Source organism: Protopterus annectens, chromosome 4.part1 (genome assembly GCF_019279795.1).
Source record: "Protopterus annectens isolate FY-2018-M chromosome 4.part1, PAN1.0, whole genome shotgun sequence".
NCBI classification, from domain to species: domain Eukaryota; kingdom Metazoa; phylum Chordata; order Ceratodontiformes; family Protopteridae; genus Protopterus; species Protopterus annectens.
In genome coordinates, this window is record NC_056734.1 from 878,090,656 (window position 1) to 878,117,701 (window position 27,046).

Below are 27,046 nucleotides of genomic sequence, written 5' to 3' on the forward strand. Positions count from 1 at the left end.
ATATTAGTAGTAGAGCTTTATCCAACAAGGAATTAGCCAAGCAATTCTTAAAGATGTGTGGCTTTATAGTGTATACAGTGATGAAGAAATGCTATTTTTGTAATCTTGCAGCTTGAAGATTGACATGTTGGGCAAGGATAAAAGATTTCAGCAATGCTTTATCTGCTGTTGTTCTACTGCAGTGAAAACATGGATGCTAGTCTGTACTAAAAAATATGAGTGTGCAGTCATTCCACTTTATGGGTCATCACAGGCAGATAAATGTATCTGCAGTTACCACAGCAGAAACTTGTATGTTCTATGTTTGTGCACAAAATTAGATATAACAGCAAGAACAATATATATTTTTAATGTATCTAATCACGTTGAACTGATATATTTATGCTAACCCACAGACATTTTTGTCATTCATTTCATATAATGACCAGCACAAAAATATCCTTTTCTTCTTCTCTACCTTGCTAAGAATAGTGACAAAGTATACACACACCAAAGTGACACATACCAGTACACATATACACACACTCATATATACACATACACAAAATACACAATACACAATGCAAACAAATAAAATGTGTATAGAAGTACTTATATATGTTTATGTACATATCTTTATATAGATAGCTACACACACACACACACACACACACACACACACACACACACACACACACACACACACACACACACACACACACACACACACACACGTGTGTATAAATATAATATTTACTTAAAATCTGTACTTAAAAGATGTATGCCTTTTTATAGACATTTGATTGCATTCTAATTGAAGAGGAAGGTTGATCTGCTGTTTTTTTTTCTGAAATCTGGGCCTCTTTCCAGCAACCACAGACCTTATCCTTCTGTTGTATTACAATATGAGATTAATATTTCTATGATCTTTCAAGCTTGTCCTATCACATTAATTTTAGTTTATTTCCTTATCTCATGGAATGTGCCAGAAGGCACAGATATTTAAACCTCCAAAATGAGAGAAACTTGTGCAATTATTTAACTAAAAACAAAAGGGTTATAAACTCTGGCATTAATGTTCATTCTGCAGATGTGCAGGTGGCCTTTTGCAACAAGAAAGGCCTTTTGTTATTTTCCCTGTTTGTGCCAATTTTCAATAATCTCCAGAAGAACTGCCCCCAAGATGGTGATGAACTTTAAATGACTTACAGATATGATTTGAATGTCCTTTTACCCCTAACGTAGAAAGGTGAAGGGCAGATGCAATGTTATGACTGAAGTCATCAATCATATTTATGGTTCTTGATACGTAATTATGTCAGTATTTTTTTATTTTTCTAAGGATCTGTAGAGCATACACAAAATCACTTCAGACATACAATATGTAAAACATCTTGAGCTAGTAAGGAGCTCTGAGGCAGTTAATTGAGCTGCTCCCCGAATCTCCAGCTCCCCCTCCAACCCACACATGCACACACAGGCACCCACACACATACATTTACTTACAAGTTCATCTTGAGATGCAACTACACCAGGGTCTTTGAGCTGTGACAGGATTGTTTTTCAACTATGAATAGCAGAAACAACTAGGATGTTTCTGAAAAATTAAATGAAGTAATTATAACTAGCAGACACTGTTGAATTAGTTACTTTTGTCTTATGCCAATACCTTTATCATATTTAAAGGCAATTTTTACAGAAGAAATAGGGTAACATATATAGCATGTCTTCAGTGATGCATGCAGTAGGCACAGCTTCATGAATAAGGCAGACATGTTTCTCAGTTAATAACTCAGTATGTCTTGTTGAGTTCCTGGTCTCTGTCAGTGAACTAGCAGAAATGCATTCATCATCATCATTGGAAATAAATATACAGAAAAGTATGATAAGATTGAGCTACAAACACTACCTTGTGCCAGTAAAATGCACAAGAAGCTTCAATAACTAACTAGGTATAACTAGTAAAGGATATTTGTGGGCTTAGTCATAGTAAACATGAATTCTAAAATAAAAAGACGAAATACGTGTAGGCCAGTTTTTTATGTTATAAGGTGCTAAAATCTCATAATTTATCTACAGTCAGTTTAGTCTCTGTGGAACTGCATTGTGCTGGAAGTGACATTTTTGTGTCATATTTTGCAGAAAATGTATGTTCAGTCATTGATGTTTACAATAATTTGTTTATCTAAAAGTTTGCAATGCATCTCCATGAGATACTTGGAAAAGAGAAAAGATAAAAGAGCACAGCTTGGCCTGTGCCATAGGATCAGTACTTTTTCTTACAGCTATATCATTGCTATACATTATTTTCTTTGTGCAGTACTGATCTCAGTGTAATAAATACCACGAGAGTCAAAAGTAAATGTACTTTTATAGTTAAGAAATGTAGGTCAGTTTAAATTTCATTACTAGTACAAAGAACACAAGTGACTAAAGTATTCTGTTAGTTAGTGTAGAGTATTAAAGCTATTTGTCCCGGTCCCCTTCAAGAAACACATCACACCGAATGACATTTGATGACCTTTATTAAACTTCCACAAACATGATTGTTAACCAATATTTATTCATTTCAACCAAAACACGATATAGGTGAAGATAACATCTATGTAACATTAACATGCGTGACCCACTCATCCTGATCAGTAAGCAGCATCCATGCATCCACTCTCTTATTTATGAAGCAGCGTACCACCACTCACTTCAGTTACCATTTATTGAATTACACCTCCAACCAAATAAGCAGCTTACATCCGCTTGCTTATTTACTTACCAAGCAGTGCACCCGCTCCCTTTTCTTTCCCAGCTTATTGAACTGAACATCGAACACCAGAGGGGAACAGAAGAGGGCAAGCCTGTCCCTCTTCTCTGCCCTACCCAAACTGCAAATAACTCCAATCCTTACTGACAAAAGGGGAGGGAGGGAGAGTGGGTAGCAAGTTCACACCAAAAATGTGACTCCTACTCCAGTTACACTTGCCTAAACTCTTTAGGCCCATCCCTACCTTTTTTCCTCTCAAATATCCCTCATTCCTATTTAACCCTCTCCTCCCCTTGTCCCCTTAATTCCTGCTACTCTATATATCCAGCCCCACTTGAAGATGCCCCAGAACAAATTGTTCTGTTTCAAACCTCATTAATTGTTACTGAACTGCTTCCAATAGTCCATGGTTTGAATCCCTCAGTTTGCATTTATCCACTGTATAACTCTAAGCAATTTACTTAACTAGACAGTGCTCCTAGGGAATTGATCTAAGATGCTCAATTCTCCTGCACTGCAAAACTGTTAGGATCATGGGAAATACAAGATAACTGAGTGCTGTAACCAATTATGTGTTGGCAATAGTCCCACTCTGAGACTCTACTTCCTTTTTGACAAGAACTAAGCCAGTCAAGCCAGAGATTAATTTGAGAATACCCTTCCAAACATCCTGTTCCTATTTGAAGCAAGACAATTATCATAATGCTTAGCATGCAGCCAGACTCTGTTCCAGAAGTGGGGAAAATTCTTTGTAATGAGCCAATCTCTCCATCATGTCTTATTTATTTTTGATAAAGATTTATATCACTAGTACTAGTATGCGTCTGACTATTTGATTTGTGGAGATAGAGGGCAGCCGTGATTATTAGGTCCCTAATGATACAGAAAGCAGCATATAACTCACCCTTCAGGAGTTTGTGAGATACTGTATAAAGGCAATATTTACATTTTATTTTTGGTTAGCTTTGGGTTGTTCAACCAGTGATCTTAGTTAGGAGCCTCTGTTGTCTTTCAAGTTCTTTGATATGTCCTACATCCCAAAGAGAGCATTTTATTCAAAACTTGTTCTAAACAATGCTGAATATAAGAGGGAAATGACCTTGTTAGATCTGGATGACATTCCTTTGGCAATTTGGTTTGATTTGTAGGACTTTCTGCCCATTTTCATTATATGATGATTAAAACAGAGGGAATTATTAGCCCAAGTCCCAAGGTCTTTAACAACATTCTCTTTTTGGAAAAGGATATACTGGGGGGGAGGGGCTGTCTAGCAAATGTGCAATATGGCACCTTTTGTCTTTACTGTGACCCGGTTTTACTATTCTGAGTATTTTTGAGTGTAAATTCTTGATTAATGGCTTGGGCATGAGAGGTCTCACTTCATGGACAGAATATCAGAAAAGTAAATGACAAACAAAAGAGGTCACTGAGGTCTGCAGGACACAACTAGTCACCTTTATAGTCTTTGATGAGGCACCCACCACCCACACAGTGTGGTTCTATTTTTTATCCAAATTGTTACCCATTTTACCCCATAGGAATCTATATGTAATGAGCGTATTAACTATCATGGGGTGTGGGTGATGATGCAAAAACTATTGGGCCAGTCAAGACATGCCATGTGGACAGCATAACCACTGTCAACAGCCTGTGTTGCCCTTTCAAAGAAGTCAACCAGCTTCATTAGCCAGGATCTACCACTGGCAAACCCAAACTGTGTCGGGACTAGTCTGATGACATTTTTAGTTTCCTAGATTTTCAGATCAGTTATAATATTTTCTATGACTTTGCAAATAATACTCATCAGGCTGATGGGTTTATAATTCCTGGTGTCAGTGGTAAGACTTTATGGAGTGGCATCACTACTGCTTTGCACCAAACCTTTGCAGCCAGTAGCTAAACTCAGGTTAGATAGTTTATGGAGTGGCTCTGCCAAAGCTTGTTTAGTCCTGTTTATTTATCAGGACTCACAAAGTAAGTGTTTACATCTTGGATGGACCTTCAGCTCATGGTTTTAGAGATGATGGTGGTTTGAGGGATTCACTGATAAGTGGACTTTGGATAGTTATTAATGTGGAAAACTTTGCACTGAATTTGTTTGCTTGCATATTAGCAAAGTCTACTGCATCAGAGTAGGTGCTGCAATGAATAAGTCCTAAGCAAATGTTAGGTGTTGTTTCTGAATTTCTTAACATAGCTGAATAACCCTGGGTAAAATTGAACATATTTCCATAATACAACAGAAACTATATTGATCTTACTGTGCAAGCTCACAACAGCTTGTTTCTATGGACTATACTTAAGAATATCTGCTTTTTGCATTTAGCAGAGTTTGAATGTAACCTTAGTACTGTATGTTATGTCCTACTACTATACTGTATAGTCTTCACATAATGTAATTTCATATTGTATACTTTTTAAAGTTTACTTGCTGCAATAGTATACAGCACCTCCTTCTTTATTTCTACTGTACTTTAACAATGTGTGTATTGCATATTCTGTACTAACCGTTGTGGAGTTTTCTCTCTGGGCCTCCACTGAGAATGGGATTCATGCTCAGTCAGACTCTCCCAGTAAACAAATGTAAAATAAATAAATATAGATAAATAAATTGTCTGTATCATCACATGTTAACCTATAGTATGTTCATGGCTGCTTTAGTAGACCTAATAGTATTTTTAAAGTTTTTATTCAATTTTCTGATGTTATTCTTTTGATTTATGTATCTTTTGATGTTATGTATATGTTAAATAATTTTTTTCTTACATTTCAGAGTTTATTTATTTATGTGACACCTTCAACAGCTGGAGAGGCCACAAAAGTACCTCACAAAAAGTATCCTAGGCCTTAAACACATGTCCTACATAGACAGACTCAAGAAACTTCAGCTGTTCTCAGTCTCTTATCATCTACTTAGAGGTGAGCTCTGCTTGACTTACCAAGCCATGTTTGACCCAGCCCTACTTGAAATGCTACACCTAAAGAAATCCCAATCTCCCTGTGCCACATGCTCCAAAAATCACAACCTCCTTACCACAATCAACAGAACATGCTGGAGGGACAGGTTCATCACCCAGAAACTGCCCATACTCTTGAATAAGCTTCCCATTCATGTCAAGCAGAGAACCTCACTGGCCCTATTCAAGAAAAATCTCAGTAAGTGGATGGGTAACAGAAAGTTCACCGCAGGGATCACTCCAGTGGCCCTACTGGATAGAGGCACTGTGAACTAACATCAGGTGGCATGACACCAGGGCAATATTTGGGCTATACTTGTAAAGGCTACAGGGCATTAGCCTAGTACACACATATGAACCTATGTTGGTAGACCAGCAAGACAGTTTGTTTTCATATTCCCTGTTATATTTTGATTTGGTTAGACCTGCCAGTTCCACAGATTTATCTAAATGTGCATGCATAGAACTCATTTGTGAAGCTACCTGCTATGGCAATGTCTGGGGCGATTTTGCTATAAGATATTTTTGAAATTTTTCAGAAGAATTTGATATAAGTATATTAGAAATCATTGAATTCTGATATATTTCTATCATTGGATTTACAGATTTTATTAATTAATTATAATCTATAAGCAGCCTTCACCAGGAAGAGCAGAAGTTAAAAACACAGAGTTAGCAGAAATAGTCTTGGGAATGACTGTTGTTAAAAATGTGAATCTATCTTTTTACCTTTTCTATAAATACTGTAATAGTCATTTGGCAGTTAGAGATAATTAGAATACTTCTCACAAAGAGTGTTGGACTTTGGCCAGACTTCAACACCTTACATTTAATGTAGTGCAGCTGGGTGAAACTTGTACTTTAAATGTGTGTCGCACCTGAAGAAAAAAAAGTAGAATTACTGTAAAAGAAAATCAGCAATTTTCATCTGATTCTTGGCAATACTGGTTTTGAGTAGATACTTGAAGAAAAAATTGACATACCCCTCTGTGAACTATGAATTCCAAAAGGGTACTTTAAAACAAGCTTACAAGATTAGATCCTTAAATCACTGTACTTAATGCCACCATTTTCAATCATTAATATTGGCAGAACAGCACTCTACCTTAAGTCTGCACACACACACACACACACACACACACACACACACACACACACACACACACACACACAAAATCTCTGAGTCTACATAAAAATAAATCAATAAATACATACATACATAAAAAATACAAAAGAAAAAAATGGAAAGCTCACATTTGTACACGTTCGTCTTCCTCAAATTACTATGGAAATACTCCAGAAATTTATATGCTGATACATTATTGAATATAGTTTATCTTTTGACATGTGTTTAAACACATCATTCACCTGAGACTTCAGTGACTTCTGTCTAAGATGATGAGTGGCCTCAAGACACTCATTTATACAGACTGGCAGCCCTCGGTCACTTATAGACTTCTCCAAGATGATCTGTGCCTACCCTTTCTCTGACCTCCTATTATTTTTTTAGATCTAATGCCTCCTTAAATACCTGGTTAACAATCAATGGTCACCTGTGGGTGAGGGCTGCAGTATCTTCAATCCAACCTGGCCAGATACAGCGGGTATGCTTCAAGACAAACTGAAATTCCGGCACAGGATTGTTGAGAATCCAATTATTTAGAGAACACCCTTCAATTGAATCATTTTTTTTTCTAAAAACAGAATAAATAAATACAGTTCCAAATCCTCCTCTTCATAAATGAGAGCACTACATATCACTCCTTTTATAGTTTTTATTGAGGTAGGAGCTTTCATTCTTGTAGACATCTTTAGATTCAATTCTTACATCTGAACTTTCTATAATGATGATGTTGCTACTGTCAGTACTGTTACAGAGGGGGTGTAGAACACAATGAGGCAACCCACAAAATGGAGGAAAAAACAATAAGACCAGACAAAAACATGATGATATGAAACCACATACAGTAAACTTGACTAGAACAATTCCAGAGAAATTTTCCAAGCAGTGGTAGAGAAGATTAACTTTTTTATATCATTGATTTATCTTCCCTAGAACTGCTGGAACATCTCTATGGGATTCTGCTAAAATACTTTCCTTACAAGAGGCTGCTTGTTTTCATGATGAGTATTACAAGAGGAACAGGGACAGATAATCAAGTATTAGGAGTGAATATGTGCCACACTGTACTTTCGAGTCAATGTTTATGCTATCTGTAATAACTCAGTATTCAGATTACTAGTAAAGTTTTTCATAGTTTCTTTATCGGTGTCATTCAGGAAGTCTAAAGAAATACTGATGTATTGGCACACAGTCTATATGGCCTTATTAACATGTAATGAGACAACTAAAATCTCATGCTGTGTAGACTAAGGCAGCAGAAATTAGTTGTATATTATGGATAATTATTACCATACTAATTACCTTGAGACAATTATCCAGAGAAACATTTCTGAACAGGATGTCATTCCATCACAAGATGCACTCACACATGTATGTATGCCAATGATAAATTTAAGCAACAGCCAGTTTGCCTAACAGCATGTTTTTGACATGTGGAATGAGACTGTAGCACTGAGCAAAAACCTACATTAATAAAGAAAGTAGACTGCTGGTGTACTCTCCTCATTTGAGTATCATAAATACTCACCAGTTCATATATTATTACCTTACTTTTCCACTTGGTTTCCAAGTCAGCCATATTACATTACTACCTTACTTTTCCACTTGGTTTCCAAGTCAGCCATATTACATTCGGTTCAGCTATCAAACAGATTCTGATTCATTCTTGTTTGGCTTGGACAGACCCCTTCCCACTCTCATTCCCACCTCTAAAGTTGCCACTTAGGTTCTCATTTTTTAAGTTCTACATCTCGACTCACTCTTGTACTCCTATAGCCTCCAATATTCTGTTGTTTTCACCACTTCAATTTTCAATGCAATCTTTGTTTCTTTCCCTCTTAGCACCTCTCCCTACATCCCTCCTTTTCTTAGCTTTATACCAGTTCTCCTTTCACTAAAACACATTTTCTCATAATGGTTTCTTGCTGAAGAGGCTAAAGCCCTGATTGTAACCTAGACAACTTAAGTATGATTGCGTCACCTGTACTAAAGGAGCCAAATGGGAGTCTAAGGTGACTGAGATGTTAAGCTGTTCACATTTCCTGGATAAGGGGAGGGGCATGTGTCCAGAAATGTGAAGTAAATATTTGGTCACATAGGGAGCCAGGGATATCTGCAGGCTTAAGTCACTTGCAGAAGTGAGTAAAATTTGCACACTGTGCCTATTACTTGACCAATACCTTGAACAGTTACTGGGCATGTACAGGTACATTATGTATGAACAGAAATTCTAACATACTACCATAGATGATGGCATCACTCATGGTGCATGACTTGTACCAGAAAGGGAACAAGAGATCCATGGGGCTCATACGTGGATGAAAATGAATAGGACACTAGTGCAGCCAGCTAGGAAGACTGATATTCAACTGTGGATCTAAGAACATAAAAAGGCCACCTGCGTGAGTCAATAAACTCTGTGTAGATTCCACTCAGAGCCTACACTGTGTGTATTGGCATACAAGATGCTGCTCATCATGTGGCATCGACCAGCCTCATGTCATGTTTATTGATGAAGTGGGGCAAGTGTAAGCAAGGTTTTGCATCTCTCCCCAGTGTTATTGGCCGCAAAACCTATATACTGAATGTGGATCATTCCACTCAACCTTTTATTGTCAGTAATGTGGTCAAACAGTAAACTAATGAGGGTACAAAAGGCAAGCATGCATTTTCAGAAGGATATGAAGTACAGAACAGAAATGCATGTCATTATATACTGACTGCAATCTTCAGTTATTTCACAATAAAACACAAATTTACAAGAAATGAGCCAAAAATATGATACAAATATCTGGACATTCTGCAAAACTAAAGACAGTCTGCCTTTAGCATTTTAATTTCTTTTAGTTTTCTACTTTTTTTTCTTGCCAGTGTTTGCACGATGCACTGCTTGTCCTAAGCATGTTCTCCTTTGCTTGCCTGGAGTGTGTGAAGCACAGCATCACACAAGCTGGAGGAATGGACCACCCAGGTTGTAGACAAGACCCACACAGCCACACATATGGACCAGATGCACTGAATTAATAATAATATGCAGCACACAAGCATGGTAAGTGGAGTTGTGCTATGATTAACAGTAAGAACCTTACAATAACTACTAAGATAATAGTTATCATCCCACTAATCCCATAGCAGCAGGTGTTAAGTGCAGGTGTATAGTGCAGGTGGTTGGTGCTCTAGTACAGGGTATGCAAATTTTGTTTTACTCTTTTGAGATTGCAGATTATAGCAATTAGGTGCAACATACACAACTGTTTTCTCAACCTTCTTGTGGCAATAGATGTAAGTGCAGGAGAAGCATAGACATGTTCCATTTGAGTAGCACATTTACGCAAGTGCCTGTATACAAAATAATCTTGAAATTGCAGTGCTTGCCACTGTTGTGCACCAGTTGACATCATGAGACACTGTACCTGGCAGTGTGTACCCTTGCTTACTGTGTTTGCACAATTTTAGGAGATGTGCAACGTTTTCAAATGTTAAAAACCAAAGTGTGAGCACTCTCAGTAAACACAAAAAGTCCAATAGGGAGGAAACAGCTGCAGCATATAAAATGCAATTGGCAGGAAATTCTCATTAGGCATTGAGCTTGAACTATGGCAGGCAAGTCTGGAGTTGCTGGAAAAGGTGTACATTTCTGGGCACAGCATCGGGATGTCCAGGACTCCAAGAACTTTGTTGGACTCCTAATTAGACAGCATGGGTCCAGGTTGATGCAGTGGGACAATTCAGGCTCAGAATATAAATCTGAAGCCTGGAATATTTTTCCCAGGGCATTAATCAGTGCAACAGGTATCCTCCACAGGTGAGCAATGCAACCATCATTTTTATCACCTCAGGAGGAGGAAGCAGGATTACTTCAACCTTTGGATTGGGGAATGTCTGGCAAGGGACACCACACAGAGTAGTAAGTATCAATTTCAGTAAGTAATTGCAAGTGTTAAAAGCTGAATATAGTCATGACTGGCATTTATAATGATGTTCTGTTCCATTCTGTTTTTTCCATAGCTTCTGAAGAGAGAGACTTGAATGTTTGGTCCCATGCCACACATTACTCATACATCACAACTGTCCTTGATTTTCAGGGGCATCCCTGATTGTGACTGAAATTTTATCTCTGTCCCTGTTAGTCCCTCTTAAAGTGGTGACTTTTGGAGAAAAAGTTGTGAATTACACTTAATAAATAATTGCTATAATTAAAATTTATAGACTTCTTTTATTTCGGAAAATGAATATTAATTCACATTCTCTTATTCTATCACTATCTTAAGTTAATAGTACTAATATTTTAAAATTGTCCCTGATTTTTTTTTTTTTTGGATTTGTTCCTGATTCTGTTCAAAATTTTCCCTGATTGGTTGAGAGCTATGTCTAGGAAGGATGTGAGCAGCATGTGGTATGTATGCATCAGAACAGTACTGTCTAAATATTATTTTAATAATAATAATAATAATAATAATAATAATTTGCATAGTAATTTTCTAGCATTAAAAGTTAAGGACCACTTAGCTTGTATTTAATAGAGCTTTATCAACTGAAAATGACTATCCCAATTGTAAAATAATCTTTGCATGCCTTAGTCTGTAGTACAGAGCAATAGTGCCATATTCTCAAATAACATTGAGCAATCATCTCTAAACTGTAAAAGGAAAGTATGCATGCAGTAGTCTGTAGGACAAAAGGATAGTACAGTACTTTAGTGTTGTCATCGGTTGTGGGTTCAAAGACTGCACTTCCCAATTAAACAATACTGTTAGGTTTTCATCATTATTGCAATGTAACTTCATACCTCTATACTAGTGACACAGATGTCCTTCTGTAAACTGTAATCAGTATAATTTGGAACATGCATATGTGCAATATACGCACACATCAAGGATTGTTGGCTACAATCTGTACTATAGTGTGACTCTGTTATAAACCTGGTAGATTCACAAGTAAGGAAGAAATGTGTTAAGAGTTTGTAGTATTAAAAGTAAAGGTAACAAAATAGAGTAAAATAATTGTATTAATGCTTTGTATATCACATATGAAGTTACTAACGTTCTCCCTTTTTTCTCTCACCACATGTGTGTGTGTGTGTGTGTGTGTGTGTGTGTGTGTGTGTGTGTGTGTGTGTGTGTGTGTGTGTGTGTGTGTGTGTGTGTGTGTGTGTGTGTGTGTGTGTGTGTGTGTGTGTGTGTGTGTGTTTTTGTTTTTCTCACAACACAGTGGGGTAAGACTGTCCTATGGGATCCACCTGCCATGACTATGACAAACTGAGAAGGATGTTGCATAGAACTGTGTGCCAAACCGTTGGAGCATGCCTATGCTAGATGGAGTGCTTGCTCTCCATCCTCATGCAGAGCATCCACAGGAGGTGCAGACATCAGGCACTGCAGCTAGTGGCATAGTGAGGTGACAGTGATGAATCTACACTGGGTGAGGACTAGATTATCACTATCATCTTCCTTGATGTGCATGGGATCACGATTCCCCACAGTCTCCCCATCCATGGTGTTCACCCACCTCATTTGTCCTTCACTGTCACTGTTGCTTGTCTTATTTGTCTTGTCTGTCTTCAATTGTTTCTTCACTTGCCCAACTTACCTCACCCAGACATTCCTACAGCTTTTCAATGACATTCCTCTCTCGGAAAAAAAAAAGCACCTGTTCCACAAAAAAATAAATAAATAAATAATGCCCCATACATAGCTCTCCATTTTGCATATGTGTCTTTATGACATACATGATTCTTTCAAATTCTCTATACAACAGATTGTGTTATGGTCATCCCTATCTCTGGAGGTGACAGTCGAAATTCAGCAAAATGTGTATGTTTTATTCTGGAAGAAATAGATAGCTATGGTTCTTATTTACATATTTCCTGCACATTCCTGTCTTGTTTTCACTTTGTCCATCCGCCTACTTGCTCCCCATTTCACCACTTTCCTGTCTTCCCCATTTCTTTTCTTTAAAGAATTGTTGTCTGATGGTGCATTGTGTGCACCAATGTGAAGGAATGATAAAAGGCAGTAATATATGTAGATATATTTAAAGTACCATATACACTTGTAAAATTATTACTTTCACCTATAATCGAACCCAGTGCCATCTGCCCCAACAACAATACATTAACACCTGTGTCACAGAGTCATTTACCTAGCAGATGTATTTAATAAATTCAATAGTAAGTGACACAATTTAGGAAGGATTTCTCTTTGCATGTCCACGTGCTTGTTTCCCATATCACTAATGTTGTATCTTCTTCACTACATGTCTATGAAGCAGCATTGCCTCATCCCCTGTAATGTTTTATAAAGTATTATTGGCAATACTCATTTAATCTTGTACAGCAGTAGTGCACAATGTTGTGTGATGTTGTGCATCATGCAGCATCAATAAACAATGCTACTACCAAAATACTTTAATGTATTACCTATAGCTAAACCATTTGCCCCAAAAAGGAACTTAGCACTGTATTAAGTGCATTCATTCCTGCAGCTTGAAATTCAGTTAACTAGGAAGTGTCTACAACAGCAGTTAAGGCTGTCTTTTGTTATATAGTCTTTAATCAACTGAATGTACAGCATCACCTGTTAATGCAGTGATGCATATGTCTTTTCATTCAGGTTGCACTTGGTTCTAATCCAGTTGTGTGTTAACAGTGTCAAATAATTTTATGTGTAAATCCAAATTCTGAAATGTGATAGTTGATATGGAGCATCTAAAATATAGCTAGATGGTACTGGTTTCCACTCCAAATATATAATACTTAGAAGTGGTTTTGCTGTAGCCACACAATAGTGTATGATGCACACCATTGCTCAATTATGCTTTAAACAAAAGAAATGGGAAGACAGGAAACTGATGAAATGGGGAGCAAGCAGGGGGATGAAAAAAAAGTGAAAGCAAAACAGAAATGTGCATGGAGGATGTAGGAAGAACCATAGCTCTCCATTTGTTACAGAATAAAACATTCACATTTTGCTGAATTTGGACTGTCACCTCCAATGAGAGGGGTGACCACAACACAATCTATTGTCTACAGAATTGGACATCTGCATGTGTGTCATGAAGATGTGTGCAAAATGGAGAGCTATGTATGGATGATATTTTTGTGAGACAGGTTCCCACTTTTTTTTAGAGAGAGAGAAATGTTGTGGAAGTGCTGAAGGAATGTCTGGGTGCAGTAAGTTGGGCAGCTGAGGAAGCAATTGCTGACAGACAAGATAAACAAGACAAGAGGCAGGAATGGTGAAGGACGCATGAGGTGGGTGAACACCATGGTTGGGGTGAGGGTGGGGACATTCCAAACCCACTGACATCAAATTTGGTGACAGTGAGAATCAAGTTCAAATTCTCACCCACTGGACTGTCATCACTCTCACCTCATTGTGCAGATGGCCGCAGTTTCTGATGTCTGTGTCTCCTTGTGTTATTTAATACAATGATGGAGAGCAGTGTTTCCACCTTGCATAGGCATGCACCAACAATGTGGCACACAATACTATGCACCATCTCTGTCAGTTCATCATGGGTGTTAAACTCCCTCCCTCCATTACTACTCCAGGAGGGAGCCACAGGCCTAGCTTCTTGAGCAGAACTACCTGAAGGGCTGGGTAATGCAGGCACAGCAGAGAGAGTGCTACCAGGTTCTGCACCAGAAATGCTGGGCAGTGGTGCTGTAGCAGGTGGAGTGGGGGCAGATTGATCCCATGGGACAGTCCTACCCTACTGTTCTGTGGGAATAACAAAAAGTAAAAATATAAACACAAACACACACACACACACACACACACACACACACACACACACACACACACACACACACACACACAGAAAAAAAGACAGAAAAGGGTTGGGGTGAGAGAAAACAAGAGAACATTAGTAACTTTGTATGTAACATGCAAAGCAGTGATACAATTACTTTACTCTATTCTGTTACCTTTACTTTTAACACTACAAACTCCTAACACATATATTTGTTTGCTGTAAAGACTAGCCAGCTTCTAACAGATGCACAACATACTACAGACTACAGTAAAAATCCTTGATGTGTGCATACATTCCACATATGAGTGGTCCAAATATACTGATTACAGTTTACAGCAAGCATGTGGTGACAATGGTTTACAGCTCTGACACTGCATTGCAATATTGTTGAAACCTTAACAGCGTTGTATATTTGGAAAGTGTGGATTTTGAAGGTACAGCCTATGACTACTTTGCTATAGTGAACTGTTGTCTTGCTATCCAGAGTAACACATGCATACTTCCCTATTACAGTTAAGAAATGAATGCTCAATTTGGTACAACTGTATAATTAACAAATACATATGTCATAACTTTTAATACTAAAATAACCCCATTGTTGGGATGGATAAATACCACATGTGTTTCTCATCCATGCCAATCTAGCAGCATGGGTTTGTAAATTCAGTTCCCGGTCTGTGACAGCTGCAGAAAAACAAGAACAGAATATGATTATGCATACCAATCATGACTATACCCAGCTTTTAATTCTGAAAAGTGATACTTACACATCTGTGGTGTCCCTCTTGTCCTACAGTCCTCAATTCAACTGCCTAGGGTATCCTTCTTCCTCATCCTGAGATCTCTGTAGTGGTTTATATATTGTGAACCAGTGTGGGGGATACTGGTAGCATTGGTCAAAGCCCGGGCCAGATATTCCATTCTATTCCCTTGTAATCCAAGCCATGATAGTTCCTCTGCAACCGCCTGGGCTCGTGTTCATTCACTAGGAGTCCAACAAACACTTTGGACTCCTGGACATCCCATTTTTGAGCACAGAATCTCAAATAATCTCAAATAATGCCAGCCATGTCTATCACAGATCAAGACCCAGGCTTTGAACAGTGCTGCCAGTATCTCCTATACAAGACCTATGTAGAATGATGTTTACCTACCAATTGCAAGTATTGCATGTATCACACTTACTAGGAATGCATAGTTTCTAGTTTTACAACATTTTAAAATGTTGCACATTGCTTACCATCTCTCAAACATTTTATGTGAGAGTGCATGCTGCTGGGAAATATGTTTGTGTGATGGCCAATAGTATTAACTATATGTTTCTGGCTGCCTGGGTGTTGTCTGCTACCAGTTTGTGCACATCTCTCTAAACAGTCCATTGTGCAAACAGTGCCCCCCCACAAAAAAAAAAAAGTATAAAACATGGAGAATTAGTTAAAGTACACAAAATCAATCTGTGTCATACATAGGTCTGGATCCCAACGATCACTATAATGCACTGTCACAAAACAGGAGGTGACTTATCCATCTTTGCACAAGAAAAGCCTTTACAGTGAATACATAATGTAATTCCTCACACAACCAAATACAACTCATTGTAGACTGATATCAAGGCATGACCTGTTATTTGTACATTTATGCTATATAATATATTTGGATGTATTGCCCTTACTGATCACACAACCTGCTATGATTATTCCCTGCAAACATATACCTGCATCCTACCTTTCTGTGTTTGTTGGTCACGCATGAGTTATCTGACCAGTACTCAGAGATATGTAGCTTGTAAGCCAGTCTATATCATGTAGCTTAAAATGTGTAAGGATATTTACTGGGGACAATATCATTTGCAATTGCCATCAAATTAATGGAAGGTTGGATTCCACAAACAAACATAGACTGCTGTTTTGAGGGTGAGGAGCAAAGGTGAGTTCCTGGCACAACCAAGACTATGTTGTTTTTGTTATTCTACTTGTTTTGCATCCTGCCAGTTTGATCTTGTGAGGATGATGAAGTCAAAAACTGTTATGTGTCTCATTACTTATGAACTTCTCTGTTATGATTTCCCATTTCGAACATATGGTGCTAAACTGTGGGCATGCAGTGATCATCATAACTTTGAGGCGGTATCAATCTGTGACTTTTTGAGGCCTGAGGCCTAGTACTTCCTAATGGACACATACAAGTCAAATAACTCTCTGTCACATGTGACATTAATTTCTGTACAAATCATCCACCTTGTAGTTGCTTACTGGACCAAGTGTTGAAATACAGGGACATGCCATAATATTATTATACAATACCTCGCATGATCAGGACTTACCCTGTAAATGCAGCAGTTGACACAGTGTTAGCTCAGGGCTGACTGTGATGCAAGCCATACACAGCCAACACATGGAGTGGTAAAGGCTCTGGCTAAACAGTGAAGTCAGCAGAGATTGTAGGGTTCCTGTACTGTGTACCTGTCCATCCTGTAGCACTCTACAATGTCCATGACATGCATGTTGTGACAAGTTAAATAAAACTTTTCTCTGTCTCAACCTAGGCAGCAACATTAGCATTGTCTGCAGCCTGTACCATATACAACTGGAGTCTGTGTAGACTTTGTGTGTCTGTACTCCACTACTTTTGAAATCCAGAGGAAAAAACAGCATGACGTCTAAATGGTTGCTTTATAACTTCTTGAATATCTCTACCAATTAGGTTGATAAGCATACAGTTCAGCTGCTTATGCTGCATTATCATCTCTGAAACACAGCCTAGACAGCTGCAGTCCATTAATAATCTACTCCATTATAAAAAGGCAAATGTGTAGCTAGCCATACTGATGGTGAGGATACTTGCTACATGTTCAGCAAAGCAAAATATTTCCTAGGCTATCTGTACAGATGAATATTGAACTCCATTAGGTATGCTGTCATTTTTTACCTACATAATGCATATACTGGAATATATTAATGAATAATGTGAAGCAAGGCCTTCTATATTGCTATCTGTAAGCATTAGATAGAAGTGTACTGATGGCATGGCCATGTTTGTCAAGTATTTCAGAGGTACAAATGATTGACAATACATGAAAATGGTAAGCTGTGTGATACATATATACAAATGTTTCAGGGACAGGTCCTTTGAATGCATGTTTAGCATTTCAAATGTGTATTATTAGCAAAATGGTTCATGTGTCTGTTCTTTATTGGGCGGGTGAAGCAAAGACAAGTTACTGTTATGTTGCAAACTAGAATGGACTGTTCTTTTGGGGGTGGCACAGTTAAGTTGATGCTATACATACAAGGATATGTTGCCCTTGTTACTTTCCTTGTTTTGCATCCTGCCTGTTGTTAGTATTTCACATGTCATATGTGTTATGTTTTTCCAGTAGGTACTACTAAATGCCTACCTTATCTGTTTTATCTGGTAACAATTACTTTATAGTTATATAATAGTTATGTGTATTATCATTCTATTGTGTTTAAGGACCAAAAATGTCATTGAGGTGCAGATCCCCCTTCAGTGATGCAGAAAACACAATCATAGTAGATGTGCTCCAGCAACATGATGCTTTTCTTCTTTGATGGGGTTGTCCCAATATGCCAGAAGGCTGAGTATATGGCAGCAAATTGTTGCTAACATAAATGGCATGCCATGACCATACTTATGAGCAGGTGTGCCACAGGGCCACCAACATGCTCACATCTGCACGGAGGAGTGCAGCTGCTGTTGCCCAAGACCAGAGGGTAACTGGGGTGGGCCTGTTGCACAACCACCTCTCACCTCCAGTGAGGAATTCCTGGTGAATCTTCTGCAACAGGACAACACACAGCAGAGTGGCCCATAATATGTCATTAATGTGCGTACACCTCCTTCTCCATCACAGGAAGAGTTTCCAGGTAGGGTTTGTTATTTGACCAGTTCAGTACTGTTGTATAGTAAAACAATTGAAATAAAAGTTACTTCTGTGTCACGTGTTTTTTTTTTTGGGGGGGCGGGGTTGAATATTAGTACAGTGATAAGCTCAGTTTGGAGATGTCAGCCACATTCTTGTTAAAGGAACATTTCATGCTGATTGAGTGGAGTACATGTAGTAATCCCTGTCTTATTGTTAAATGTGATGATGTTGGCCTTACCTCTTGCTTATCTTATTTCAGGACAATCAGGAATCCAGAAATGTAGGTCTCCTGCAGGTGGTAAGCCAAATCAATTTATTTCAGTACTGCAGATCATTTTCTAGAAATCTAATTTGTCATTTTAGGCCTGTTAGTTGTATTGCTGTACTGTCTGTAATAATAGTATTACTGTTAGTTTTTTAGCATATATTGCACCATAGTAGGGCAGGTATTAGTTTATTCCTGTGTTCTCCCTTTTTATCACAGGTGATCATGACAGTGGGAGAGTTGGCCCTGTGCCACCTGTTGTCAGTGACTCATCAGACACTGATGATGATGGTGATGAAACTGAGTCACAGTTGGGGGTGCAGAGGTTGAATGTGACATAGAGGTTGACATCCAGCCACCCCTTCCCTCTTTTGCCCTGGGCACAGCCAGTAGGTCTATGCCTACCCAGTCTACCAGGACAACTGGTATAGGACAGGTGGAGGGTGATGACATTAAACAGGGAAGTGTGACTACTATGGCTTCAGTGCCTGCTGAGTCTGGCCATAGCCAAAGTGTTGTCGAGGTGCCACACAGGAAGATTGATGGGGTGCTTAGAGGAGGGCCTGCTGTCCCTCTCCACCTGCTGCAGGTTTCTCTTCTCATGTCACTCGATGTATATTTAGGGCCATCATGGAGGCACAGGCACATTCAGAAAGGTGCTCTACACATATGCTAAGGGATGCAAGGCTGGATTTTAATGTTCATAGGTCCTAGGCACTTTCACTTTGAGCTGTGCAAAAACAGGAATAAATGTCCTCTGAATTACACTGAATGAAATGACATTCTTATTACCCATGTATCTTCTCAAACTTATCATGATCACTTGCTCCCACCACCAAATTCACTCCTTTTTCTTCTGTCACATGACCAATTAAGTGGGAATTGATCATGATCACTGAAAACAAGGAGAAGAATCACAACTATTATATTGTTACACCACTTGACTGATGAAGTCAGTTGAGCAACTATCACTTTTACACTTCTAATTTATATAACTGTATGTGTTATTCAATTGCCTCACACAGTGGTGCACAGAATAAAACTTCATCGTTTGTGCGGACATAGACGAGTTGGCACTGGAGAAGTGGACATCTCAGCACTGGATGGATGACTTGGTTCCATCAACTTGGTATCAGGAGTACTGAACTATGGAGTTTATTTTTCAAGATTATTCAACAAAAGGCTGAGATGTTTGGTGTCAACGTTTGTGCTGTTTTTTTCATTAGTCACTATTGTTTGGACTTGAAAGTGAGGTATACGTCAGTATTTCTGCAATCTCTGGTAAAAATGTGTTGCTGTATAGTGATAAATAAACAGTAATTAACTGTCAGTAAATTGTGTACACCACATGTATAACCTACAATCATTTGAACTTCTTTTATTCAAGCTATTTAAAAAACTGCATGCTATTTTTTATAAACTTTTGCTTTTTATATTTTTTTACCATTTTAAGGTAAAAATTCTAAAAAAAATGGTTTAGTTTTTATTGTAATTACTCCTACTTTATTATTTTTAATTTCTTTATGTAAAATTAATTATTGACTTTGCTTCACTATTCAAAATTGAAAAATAAGGTTTATTTTTTATGAATCTTGGTTTTATTCAAAATTTGGTGCCATCAATTGGACTTGATCCATATTTTCTTTTAATTGTTTTTTTTTTTTTTGCTGAAAAAAGTAATGTAATCTTTTTTATTAAAGGTTAACCTCATTTAAAATGTCTGATGGATATAAGCGGAAGCATGATTCTGGTTTTGAAAAAAGGAAAAAGAAAGAAAAAATTGAAACAAATTTGAGTAAAATTAAAGGTTCATTGCATAAATATATACATGTTCTAAGCTGCCAAGCAGCACGGCTACCCTTTGTCAATCCGAAGATTTCAACTGTGGCAGTCATAGGTATGTAGATCAAAAAAACAAAAGAAGATCAAGTTAATGAGAAAGTAGAAACAAAACAGACAGATTCTATGTTTGAAATAACTGCAAATCAAGGTAAATTAGAACCTATGAGTGATTTAAAAAACAAGAAGCATCCATTATTGTTTCACTATCAGGTTTCAGTACTGATCCAGCTAAATGGGAAATAAATGCAGATCTCATTTATTACTTTGCCCAAAATATGCCATCTCAAAATTTGGTATCCAATTTTAAATTGTCTAAACATTTTGGCAAAAAAGTAAGCTATGCAAAAAAATATTTTTTTACAGGAAAATGAGTAGTGGTGGGGTATTAAAAAGTGACTGGCTAATATTTTCAGAATCCACAGCCAACATATACTGTTATGTGTGCATGTTATTTAGAAGTGGGTTTAATGAGCTATCTAATCAATTTCAAACTGGATTTGATGACTGGAAAATGCACATGCAAGGATCATGTTGCATGAAAAATCAAAAGAACATCTCACTGCAATATTTACAATGCTACAATGCTAAAAGTCTTTATGAACTGATAGAGAATTCGAACTGCAAAAGCAAAATTAAGTAATTACTGGACTAAGGTTTTAAGAAGGGTAGTTGCAGTGGTTAAATTCCTGGCAGAAAGAGGTTTGGGTTTTCGTGGTGATAACGAACTACATAACAATCCTAACAATGGTAACTTCCTCGGGTGCATTGATCTTTTGTCAGATTTTGATACTTTCCTCAAAGAACACATAAAAAGAAATGGAAATCCAGGAAGCAGAAATATTTTGTACCTTCAACCACATATGAGGAATTTATAAATTTAGTAGGATCAAAAGTGTTGATGCAGATCAAATCTGAAATTAATGAAGCAAAATATTTTGGCTTGAGTATAGATTCATCCCTAGATATAAGTTACACAGATGAATTGTCAATCATTATTCATTATGTATCAAAAGATGGTGAAGTACATGAGTGCTTCTTAATGTTTGTTCTTATTGAAAAACATAGTACTAAATATTTTTTTGACACAGTAGCATCTGCATTTGACAAACATGGAATAGACATAGCAAATTGAAGATCTCAGTCATATGGCAAATGCCAGTAATATAAGCGGGATATATTCTGGACTCCAAGCCAGAATCAAAGAAGTCAACAAACTGTCTCACAGCCTAAATTTAGTAGAGATCATGCCTGCAGAAATTTGTTTGTCTGCCATTAATTTTTTCAGCTTTTTGCAGTAGCTCTACACATTCTTTGAAGCCTTACCACAAAGATGATCTAAACTAAATATGATGAAAAATACAATTTCGATTAAAAATCTACCACATACAAGATGATCATTCTGATATGATGCTGTCAGATCACTGAAGATAAATTACAATCAAACTATGCAACACTACTTGATATCTAGAATGTCAAAAACAAAAACTGACAGTGGCTCATAAAGCAAAAACTTTGATAAACAAGCTAAATAGCTTTTAGAAATAGCATTAATGACAGTCATTTGGGAATATATTCTGAAAGATATTGATAGAATAAATAAAGCACTTCAGAAACCTGGAATTGAGTTGTGCACAATTGTGAAATTATATACTGGACATCTGGAATTTAGTTGAGGTTCGAGTCAAGGATAAATCTGATGACTGTGGAAAAATGGCTAAAGACCTTGTTCAACACTCTGATTACAAACAATGTAAAGACCAAATCATAAAAGAAAGAGACCATTTGAAGAAACACCAGAGGAAATGGCACAATAATTGACTGCAAAAGATTCATTTTGAATTAACATTTTTTATCATTTTTCTAGATGTACTATTTACAGAAATGACAAAACGATGTGCAGCATACAGTATGTTGCATGATACATTTGGTTTCCTTGCAGACAGATCTCTTACAAAAGATGAAGTTAAATTGAAAGCCAGACACTTAGTTAATATCTATTCATCAGACTTGGAAGAAGACTTCATTGATTAATTTCTTATGTTTTCGTTATTGTACAAGGATAACAAGTCAGTAGTTGAAGTGACTCAACAAATAAAAGATAAACTTGTTACAAGTTTTCCAAATATACATATTGCTTTGAAGATTTAGTTATCAATAATTGGAACAAATTCAAAAGGAGAAAAATCATTTTCTAAACTTAACAAATTAAGAATTATATGTGCTGAATTATGAGCCTATCATCTTTGGCTCTTTTGTGCATTGAAAGTGACATTACTCATGATATGGATTTTGAGGACATTATTAAAGACTTTGCTGAAAAGAAAAGTCAAAGAAAGAATATTTCTTAGGAAATCCCTAATAATTTTGAATTGTTGGTTCTGTAATATAAGTTTGAACTTTAGATAAATTAGATTTCTGCCTTCACACTTTTTTTCTTATAAAATTTTTTTCAATTTGTTTACCTCATTCATAGGCCCAAACAATTGTGTAGTCCCTAGCCACTGTGTCTGCAGTACCTAATGGGAAATCCGGCCATATAGGGTTGTAGATGTGGCACAATCTGACATGTGTGACTGCCTCCACCATGTCACCAATTCCTTGGATCAGATGAATGACACATTGGAATGAGAGGCATCTGTGATGAACCAAGGGGTATCTGTCATGGAGTAAGCAGTGTCTGTAATGGAACATCTGCTGGGAGGGGAATGGCATCCTAGTGGGCATAGGTTAGCCACAACATCTGCTGAAACCTGACATGGCCATTCCCGAACATGATCCTGCAGTAGCATTACTTCCACTGGGGAGTGTGCTGTCCACACATAGATGTGGCAGGCCATGGGATCATGGTCCTGGGCACTCCCATGAAGGGAGCACATCCAACAGACATTGGTCATGCTCAGGTAGCAGCACTCCATCTGACCATGGGCATGGAGGTGTCAGTGCAACTCCTGGCAGAGCCAGTTCTTGTGGTAAGGGGTAACAACAATGAACTACCATCTCTACCATGCACTGTTCATGCCCATCCTACATACCAAGATGGAGAGCTAACACTGAGCTTAGCTGTGCTCATGCAGGCTCTCACACATCACTTTCACATGGAAGACCCCTACACACACACACACACACACACACACACACACACACACACACACACACACACACACACACACACACACACCTTGCCTGCTTCCCTTTCTCCATCACACAGTCACTGACCTTTAGTGTCAATCTAGGCTTTCCTCCCCCAGCAACCTGTGAAAATAATGTTAACTGTACTATATCCCTATTTTCTCTCTTTTGGATTCAATGATGTAAAAGTTTTGTGTCTGATGTATATAGTGCATAGCTACATTAGTGCCTAGTATATCTGCATTTGTATTATTGAACTGATAATTGTACCTGTCAGTTATATTTGCCTTGCCAAATGATATAGAAGATAGCATCATCATTTAGTACTTACTAGAGCATTCTCTTGTAAGGGTTGTGAAGTCAGAAAATTCCAGTACATAAATATAGTGCACATCATAAGACACATCATCACATTCAGATCTCAAGATTGTAAGTCAGCACTGTAGTGAAACTCACCAGAACAGTAATACAATATAATGCTCTCTTGTATAGCAACCTCAACAGACACATGCAGCAGCTGGACAAACCACAGAGCTTTTTCATCAACATAACACATGGCCTACTATCCACGACATAATGTATGTGGGTAGATTAAAAGACATGTCACTGTCATCTGTCTGGTATTGCATTAGATTGTAACTGTTATTCTAAGCCTACTAATTTTGGTTTAAGCACTTGAGCTTCAGGCCTGTTGTAGTCTGCACTATGGTGGGAGGAGAGTGCAGCCACTGCCCTTCTGAACTGGCAATTGCTGGTTGAATGCTTATTGTGGCTGTTGTTCTAAGTCTGTTTGTTATTGTTTAAGCACTTGTCCTCCAAACCAGTTATTTTACATTACATAAGTCTGTTTGTTATTATTTAAGCACTTGTCTACCAAACCAGTTATTTTACATTAGAAAGGTTTGTGGTGTGTACTCTTGTGGCAGGGCAGGGCAGCATGCACTCATGTAATCTGGGAATCAATGGTTGAAACGCTTACTGTGTCTGTTATTCTGAAATTGTCTTAGTTCTGGTTGAAGCACTTGTGTTCCAGACCACTTATGTGACACTAGGAAGGTTTGTTGTCTACACTCATATTGAAGTATTCTACTGAATTGCGGTTTTATTTAAACTGTTTTCTTATTTTTCTGTTGTGATTGTGATTTTCTGCACTTTGGATTTCTAGTACTTCTGCATGCATTTTATAGAAGAGCTCAATCCAGACTTGCTGAATCTAGACTGTTTGGTATCTTTGGAGCACTAAAACCAGCCTTCTTACATTAAGAAGACCCCCTGCACCCTTGTGGAAGAACTGTGCAGCCAATAACTCATCTGATTTGGGAATTGCTGGAATACGGCTCACTGTTGGCCTTTACTATTTTTTTAATTGTTTAAAATAGATGAACTTTGCTTGTATTCCAATGTTTTGTTTTGGGATGTTTGCACTCAGTTTATTATAGCTGCTCAGAGCTTGCACTGCTGCCCTGCTAGCAACTCAGTTGTACATTGTGAAACATTGACACATTTTTGTAACCCTGCCCTCCATAGAATAGACACATTTTATTAGTCTTACACCAAGACCTGGTCCATCTAGCCTACTCCCCACTAGTTACGACAGTATATACCTTCCATAATGGATGGACAGTTTCCTACTATTTCTCCATGCAACCTGGTTTACATGGGCATCCTGAGGCAACAGAACAATTGTCTCATGTATACTGACAACCAGTTACTTCTAAAACAAACTAATGCAATATGTAAGAGGAATCAATTATCTCACAGAACAACCAGATATCAAACATGTTATCAGCACACACAATTCACCTCCTGCACATAAGCTCACAAAACATAAACCCACATATTTGGAGGTACTCATCAGAAACCTAACTAAAGATTGGAGCTCTCCCAAGCACAAACATACTGCACACAGTGCAGATGCAATAGAATCCACTACACATAATAATACACACAGCAGTGTCTCTGCCAATAAGCCGCTCAGGCAAAACACCTCAAAACCAAATGTCTTGCTCATAAGCGACTCCACAGTGGCACACACCAATGTCCCCCTTACCAGGCTGGACAAGCAGAAGGTCACAGTCAGCTGCCTATCAGGTACCAGGGTCCATCAGATCATACACACACTCAAGTCTTTCAACAAGTGCTGTTATGACTCTGTCATAATCCATATTACAGCTAGTGACTGGAGATGTACCTCACTGTACTATATGCATCCCACATAGTGAACATTTTAGACAATGTCAGAGCAATTAAAGTTCCATCATAAAATAATCCTCTACAGAGAAACTGAATGCTATGCTGCTTAATGCAAGGAGTGTAAATCAGAAACTGCACTCACCGGAAGAACTCCTTACCTTGGAAGATGCCCATGTCTGTGCAGTCACACATACATGGTTCAAGGCTGCAGAGATTGCTCTGGCCATCCAAGGGTACAATGCCTTCCACAGGATCAGACATCAAAGAGAGCCTAAAAGAACCAAAGGTGGAAGTGTATAAATCTTCATTAAAGACAAACACACCACAAGACTGGTCAAAGGATATGACTGTAGCACTACTCCAAGTTGAGCCAACTGTATCTAAAACCCCCCTTCATATCATTGTTAACTGCATGTTCCCCACCATGAACCACGAGTACCACTCTGTGTACTTGTACGAAACTGAGTCACTCACTAGACAGTAAAATACCTTGGTTAAGTGTAATTTCAACTATCCTGCCATCCGTTTGGAGTAATATATGTGCACAATCACACTCATGCTAAGGTTCCTGGACTTTATTAATGCACATGCTGTATAACAGTTTGGACCCCTATAAGGGGCTTGAATGTACTAAACTTAGTACTGACCAGCATAGTGATTCTCTGCACTAACCCCTGTATGTTGACACCCCCTGAACAGGTCAGATCACAGTTCAGTCTCATTCACATTTACAGTCATATCTGACATCCCTTCAAAAGCAGAAAGGATGAAACATTTATTCAAACCAATCTATGGGCGCCTAACCAATACCATAAGGAGTTGCAAACTTGCCTGCTGCCACTGTCAACAATGACGTTTATACAGAGGATACATAAATAGCCTGTTTGAACAGCTGTAGAGTTGGCTGAACATGAATGGATCAAACAAGTCCCTTACAGAGAACAAGCCACCCTGGTGGTCATCAAGCGTACATAGGTTATACAAGAAGTGGAAGAAAGTAATGTCTAAGAACAAGAGGGAACTGAAGAGCAGGTAAAGAACACCCTTCACTGTTCAAACAAGGAAATTATCTATCTTGTAACGTCCTCTAAATCCAAATACAAACCCAAAGTAGCATCTGTAGCTAAAGATAATCAGGATACATCTTTAGCTACATCAG